This window comes from Mercenaria mercenaria, chromosome 12 (genome assembly GCF_021730395.1).
Source record: "Mercenaria mercenaria strain notata chromosome 12, MADL_Memer_1, whole genome shotgun sequence".
Taxonomy (NCBI): domain Eukaryota; kingdom Metazoa; phylum Mollusca; class Bivalvia; order Venerida; family Veneridae; genus Mercenaria; species Mercenaria mercenaria.
In genome coordinates this window covers 79,372,826-79,380,888 of record NC_069372.1, presented here as the reverse complement: position 1 = coordinate 79,380,888, position 8,063 = coordinate 79,372,826, and positions in this window count along the sequence as shown.

Genomic DNA, 8,063 nt, shown 5'->3' with positions numbered 1-8,063 from the left:
CTGTATGTTATTTTTATTGAGGGCGAGTATATGTACACTAACAGCCCGAGTTTTCGATTCTTGAACAAAATCTTAAAAGTAGATCCCTCGGAAGCACCAAGAACAAGACAAACAGTGAATATTGCAGACTGAGTCTGTTCATGAGCAGTAACACTGCCCACGCCCCATAGCACCGGTGTTACGGTGTTGTCAGTTCTCCCCCCTCCACACAGACTAGTCAATTCCCCTCCCCCACCCCCTCTAATTGCAACTTGTTACTCGTGACCATTCTTATTGAGGAAAAACTAACTAGTCAATTCTCTACTCCCTCCCCTCCTCGTCAATTTTCCTGTCTATTCAATTATTTCCCCTGTAAGTGAGTTGGAACTAGCTATTCTTGGTTATTCTTAACTAGCCTGATTTTCATTTGCGATAGTCGGTTTTCATTTGAATTTCATATAAAATAAGAAATATGTTTCATATTTGTGTAAATTAAAGAAATGTTTTTAAATGAATTTATTCTAATTTTTGTTATATATATTTTTTTAACTGATGGCCTTTCTCTGTTTCAGTATCTTCTAAGGTAAGGAAATTACTGCTGATCAGTTCTTTCCCCCCTGGCAAGTACTAGACCTATCGGGTGGGGAGAAGAAATTGACCGGTCAGTCCTTTCCCCTCTAGCCTATACTTGCTCTGTTAGATGGGGGAAAGAAATTGACCAGTCAGTTCTCCCCCCACCACCCCACCACCCGCCGGTAGTACTTGACCTGTCAGGTGGGGAAGAAATTCACCAGTAAGTTTCCCCCCACCTAGGATATACTTTACCTGTCAGGTGGGGGAAAAATTGATCAGTCAGTTATTCCCCCAGGACCCGCCCCCCCCCCCCCCCCCCCCACACACACCCCCTCCCTCACTAGACAGTACTTGCTCGGTTTTTTTTGTTTTTGATTTTTTTTTGGATGTAACGTCGCACCGACACATGGTGGAAGAAGACTTGCTCGGTTAGGAGTTGAAAGGGGAGGGGTGGTGGGGGGGGGGGAGAAATTGACTGGTCCGTTCTTTTCCCCTAGCCGGTACTTGACCTGTCAGGGGTTGGGGGAGAAGAAATTAACCAGTTAGTTCTTTCACCTTTCTAGCAAGTACATGACCAGTCGAGTGAGGAAATGAATTTGGCCTGTCAGTTCTTTCCCCATTAGCAAGTACTTGAGCTTTCAGGCGGGGGGGGGGGGGGGGGGGGGGAAATTGACCAATCAGTTCTTCCCCGCTCCCCTACCCAGTACATGACCTGTCCGGTGGTGCAAGAAATTGATCGGTCAGTTCTTTCCCCTAACCCCTTGTCACTACTTGACCTTTCGGGTAGGGAGAAAATATTGACTGGTCAGTTTTTGCCAGTACTTGACCTGTCAGTTCTTTTCCCCTAGCCAGTTAGGTGGGGGAAGAAAATGACAGTCAGTTCTCGCCCCCCCCCCCCCACCCCCTCCTTTCAGCCAGTACTTGCTCTGTTAGGTGGAGAAATAAATTGACCAGTGTCAGTTCATTCCAACTATTCCTATCATATACGTGACTTGTAAGGAGGGGGAAGAAATTGACCAATATGTCCTTTCCCTTCTAGCCAGTACTTGCTCTGTTAGGTGGGGGGAAGAAATTGACTGGTCAGTTCTCCCGCCACCCCCCCACAGGCTAGTACTTAACCTAATGGTTTGGTTGACCGGTCAATTTCTTCCTCCACATGATAGGTCCATTATATGCAAGAGCGAATTTCTCCCACCACTTCTCAGGTCAGAAAAAAAACAGACCATTAATTTCTTCCCAACACATGACAGATATTAAATAGTAAATGAAATCAAACAGAAGTTGAAAAATTTGATTTGCAGAAAAAACGACAAAAAAGAAACATATAGGTTTATTCAAATAAAACACAATACCTATTTTCATTTGAAATTTAAATGGAAAATGAACAGACACTTGTATCCCTGAAACCAATACATTTGTACTTGAAGGGTAAACTTGACTAGGGGGAAAGATGACTAGTCAGTTTCTTCCCGTATCAGAAAACAAAGTGCAAAGGGGAGGGGGTGGAACCGACTGCGGGGGAATGGTGGAGGGGGAAGAGAAACTGACTAGTCGGGTTTTCTCCGGGGGAAAGAATTGACTAGTCAGTTTTTCCCCAGATTGAACTGACCTAGGGGAAAGATCGGCTGTTACACCGGCTTAAGCAGTATTCAATCTTCAAATCTAAATGAGTTGAAATCAATGAAGCCAATTGTTCTCAGTGTATATTTGGGAAATAATAGCACTACTCCAAAGCCTTGGTTTTATTCAAACTAATTAATCGATAAAAACATCGAAAACGTTTTATATAATCGATCCCTAAAAATATAGAATCATGATCGCATTTCAGTTGTACACCAAACAATTTTATTGAAAATCGATCTGTCTGGTCGATCTGTCTGGTCTTGTATGAATAAATAAATAGCATTCTGGCTAAATATAATACTTTTGTTCTTAAAACATTTCCTTATCAGGATACAGTTTTACTGTAGTAAGAAATTCAGAGTAAATGAAACTTCTCTATAGCAGTAATATGGCCTGCACTCAAGAAGGAAAATTAACAAGAGGATTTTCTAGCATTTGCTCAAAGAATCATTTATCAATACCGAGAAATTCTGATATCTTAGCATCAAGATTATGCAATTTAAATGTTAAAGTATGAAACTGACATCAGCCGTTACATTTTTCATAGCGTTTGGGTTTACGGCATGAATTTTAGAGTGGAAAAAAATGATAAAGCCTATACCTTCGACAGCTACTCGAAGTTTGGCGAAGTTGTCTGTAATGAGTACATCTTTCATATCTTGTTTCAAAGGATTTTCAAATCAAAGGGCAGTAAATCTTTAAACAATTTAAACGATTGCCTGAACACACCATTTTCCTTCTGCCTAAATAACCGGGACCTCCCTACGTACGAAATAAAGAATTTAAATCATAATAGGATAACAGAACACAAATGGGAAGTGTAAAGGAAAATAAACAACAGCTATTGGTTGTTAAGAATTTTAAGAGCTTGCGACACATGTTCGAATTCCTAATATGTATGTTGTAAAATCAATAAATTCCTTCTTTAAGTTTCAAACATATTATCAAGGGAAGATATGGCAGCAACGGAAATACAATCCTTATCATTCGAGCTTATGCTCTAACGAGCATTTCCACACATCTCATGGCTTTTAGCTCACAGGAGAACACACTCTTCACTTTATATTTAAACGACATCTCCTCTAAAACCATTTGGTGGAAGTTGATGAAATTTGACCTGTGTATGTTTTAGATAGTTCTCTATCAAACTTGTCAACGAATCTTATTTCATGCAGAACTCTCGCTGCATGGCAAACGAAGTTGGAATAATAAATCCGTCCTCTTAGAAGTCACTAGCCACATTTCAAGATAGTTTTGCAGAAATTTTCTTAGCACGCCCTGTGTAAAAAAATCATTGTTTTTACATTCCAGAGATCCCTTTTTCTACATGTTCATCGTAAATCTTTGACGGATTATATTTTCCATGAAATCTTGGTGAATTTTAAAATGGATTACATTAGTACAAAAACTAGGTTAATAGCAAGAAGCATAGAAACACCTTGTCAGTTTTACTGACTGTAGAAAAACAAACTTATTAACACTCATGAGGCCACATTTTGTCACTGAACTTCATAAAAGTTTGTCAGATTGTTTGTTTCTATGAAATCTAAATCAAGTTTGAAAATTTTTCTCCAGATCAAGTAACAAATTCTTACATTTTAGTTGTAACATTTTATATAATATCTGAGCATCATCAACGTTGATAGAATATTTGTTTCATCGAAATGTAGTGTGTTTATCACTAAGGTAAAACAAGAGGGCCATGATGGCCCTATATATTGCTCACCAGATTTGATCTGGCCTACTGACCTAGTTTATTACTCCACATGAGCCAATTTCGAATTTAACCTAGAGATCATCAAGACAAACATTAAGACCAAGTTCCATAAACATTGAATCACAACTGTAGCCTTTAGTGTTCACAAACTTTCCCTTTGATTTGACCATGTGACCTTGTTTTTGACTCTAAATGATCCAGAATAAAATTTGATCTAAAGATCATCAAGACATTCTGACCAAGTTTCATAAAGATTGAGTCTCAACTGTGGCCTACAGAGTGTTCACAAGCTTTTCCTTTGATCTGGCCCACTGACCTACTTTTTGACCCCGCATGACCAAGTTTCAAACTTGACCTAAAGATCATTAAAGCAAACATTCTTATCAAGTTTCATAAAGATTAGGTCACAAATGTGGCGTCTGGAGTGTTCACAAGCTTTTCTTTTGATCTGGCCCACTGACCTAGTTTTTGACTCTACATGGCGCAGTTTCAAACTTGACCTAGAGATTATCAAGACAAACATTCAGACTAAGTTTCATTAAGGTTAGGTCACAGATGTGACCTCTAGAGTGTTCACAAGCTTTTCCTTTGATCTAGCCTACTGATCTAGTTTTTAACCTAACATGACTCAGTTTCGAACTTGACCTATAGATCATCAAGACTAATATTCTGACCAAGTTTCATAAAGTAGATATAGGTATTTTTGAAAATAAACTTCAAAAACTTCAAGAAAATCCGACTTCAGATGAAGCTGAAATGGATTCTTTGAAAACGAAAATAAACGAATATTACGAAAAGCAAGCAGAAGCCGCAAATATTCGTTCGATAAAAAGTATATACAAGAAAATGAAAAATCAACGTCCTACTTTTTCAGTTTAGAAAAGAAACGGGGAATACAAAAATTATGGTCGAAAATTCGATCAGATTCAGGTCAAATGAAGTATGGAATAGATAATATATTAAAGGAACAATGTCAATTCTAAAAAGGTTATTTACATCTGAAGGGGTGATGAACAAGCTGCAAACTATCTACTATCCAGGGTCTCAACACAAATTTCACAGGAAGATGCAGATAAACTCGACGAGTATATTTCACTCTCCGAATTTGAAAACGCTGTTTTTAAATTTAAGCAATCAAAATCTCCCGGAGAAGGTGGCCTACCTGCAGAATGGATTTAAAAAAAAAATGGTACTTAGTCAAACATGAATTTCACTCGCTTTCAAAACTGATCCAAGATTATAACACTCTGACAAATTCGCAATATAAAGGAATTCTGTCACTTATGTATAAAAACGGAGAACGCGAAACTTTAAAAAAACTGGAGGCCAGTCACCCTTTTAAACGTCGACTATAAAATAATTGCTAAATGCTTATCGGACAGAATAAAACCATTGCTTTTGACTATAATAAATTCTGATTAAAAAGGTTACGTTGAGGGAAGAAATATTAATGAAGCAAACAGATTTATACAAGATTTGATGGAATATACAGATCGTGAAAATCAGGAGGGACTTATTGTATTTCTGGATCAAACCAAAGCTTTTGATAGATGCGAATGGCAGTGGATCGACATGTGCCTTAAAATTTTGTTTTGGTTTGAAATTTCGGAACTAACGACACTACTTAAATCCTCAAAAACAGCAATTATTACTAACGGATTTTTGTATGGGTTCTACCTCATTTCAAGGTCTATAAAGCAGGGCTGTCCGTGCGCCCCAATTTTATATATTATTCAAGCAGAGCCAATGGCATGTTGCATACGGCAAAATGAAAATATTCAAGGAATAGTGCTACCGTCAACAGATCTGATATTATCGGCGAAAATAAATCAGTTAGTTGATGATACACAATTTTTTGCTAAAAATGAAACTTCGCTGAAATACATATTCAAAGATTTGTCATATTACGAAAAAGCATCCGGAGCTAAACTGAATAAAGATAAAACATTTGGACTTTTTATTGGCAATCTAAAAGGAAAAACGCCGTTTTTCAAGGAAATTTAATGGACAAAATCGTATGTCAAAACACTGCGCGTTTATCACGGTTACAATATAGACAATGATGCAATATAGCGGGCGAAAATAGATAAAATAAAAAGCTCTTTACAAGTCTGGAAATCCAGAAATCTGACCGTACAGGGTAAGTCTTTATTGATAAAAACGTATTTTTTTCTGTATTAAATTTTGAAATTGAAAGTAGAGGCATTCCGGAAAAATATGTAAAAGAACTTGAAGATTTGATTTCTGACTTTTTATGGAACGGAAAAAAGTCGCTTGTCGCTAAACTGACGTTGAAAAGGGAGAAATGGCAAGGGGAAATAAATTTATATAACATTTCAGATATACGAGAATCACTTAACATTAAAATGATTTATAAAATCATACGCTCAAAGGTAGATAACTGGAACTCAATTGGTAAATATTATTTACAGTCGTTAGATAACATCTATTCTTCCTTTGCAGATGTTCATACTTAAAATAATATGATTATGAGAGAAGAGTGTCTTCTTATTATGCACTGGCAATAAAGCACTGGAGCAAACTACTTTAAAAAATTAAACCCGTCACCGTGAAGATATTTTAGATACTTCTTTATTTAATAATAGAAATCTACTTTTTCATATGAAACCTGTTCTCATTAAATCATTTTTAGAAAGCGGTATTACAAGTATTAGACATATATGGACCTGAAAAAAAGCATTTTATATATAGGTAATCAGATTTTCCAAAAGCTTTAGAAAGGCAAATTGGATATCTGAATGGTCAATTGTAAGAAGCAGTATTCAAGCAAAGAATTTATCTATTTTAAAGTCAAATGAAGACCCCAAAACAGCAAATAAACTCTTTTTTCAAGTGTAAAAATCTTCAACTTTTAAAATTGGGTGTAAATTGGTACATTACTCAAACCTGCATGTACGTGATATAATGAAACAGTTAGTATACTGTGACAATAAATCACCGTTAAAAGTTGAATTGGAAAGGGAACAGAATTTAAGTATTTCCTCTCTCGTTTGGGACAAAATTTGGATGAACATTTACAAATCATACTGTCTACCAATCGCGAAATATTTTCAATGGAGATTTGTTCACAATGTTATTTACACGGAGGAAACTATTTTTAATGAACACATCTAACGGGTTATGTATGCAACATATGTAAAACTAAGATGGAAACATTAAAACGTCTCTTTTGGGAATGCTGTGATATTAAACAATTATGGATTTTTGTAAACGAAATATTTCATTTAATTCTGCCCGAGGAGCACACTACTCTCGATTCTTCCAAGATAGCACTAGGTATATGTACAACTTATTCGAAAAACTCTAACGTTTGAAACACTTCCATTTCTGAAACGAAATTTTTATCTGGAAACACAGAAACGTTAAAATTAAATTTTCAAATGTTAAGCATGGAAGTGTTGTGATGGAAAGAAAAATCATATCAAATGTAAAAGATTTGTTCAAATTTTAAACTTTAAACAAAGAAAATATAACAGTTCTCAATAGAATCAAATTGTTATGATTGAAGGGGAACAACTCAAACAGCTTGACGAATGCCTGTTATGTTGATCCTATACTTTCGGGTATATATATTATAACTTGTAAAATCCGTAGTATAATGATGATCTTACATTTCTTTCGAGTATTTAATATATATATTGGCAAATGTTACTAAATTATTTTCATTGTAATAAATATTTGCCTTGAAACATTAACAATAAACAATTATGAAATTAAAATTGACACTTAATATACAGAGTTTATACTTGAGTATAAAATAATATAGAAGTTAAATTGAATGGATGTTGCAAGAAGAAACGCATAAAAAAATTAAAAATTCGACTTCATCCTGGTCTTGGAAAACTGAACATTTTAATACTATCCAAGTATGAAATTGTTTGGAATCCCCCATTAGAAGAAACTAAATTAGAAACTAAAGAAACTAGAATTCTTGTATAAACGTTTAGCAATCTTATTTGATAAATGGCCATTTGGAACTACGGCAAACTGCCCATTAGGAATCACACCTAACTGACACGGTATAAACGTTTAATTACCTATGTCCCAAAGGGACAATTTATCAAACAAATCACTAAACAATTTTCGTTGTTTTGTTGTTGTTTTTTATTTTCAACAAAACAGGTTTTGTCTTCACGAGTGTGTTAAAGCA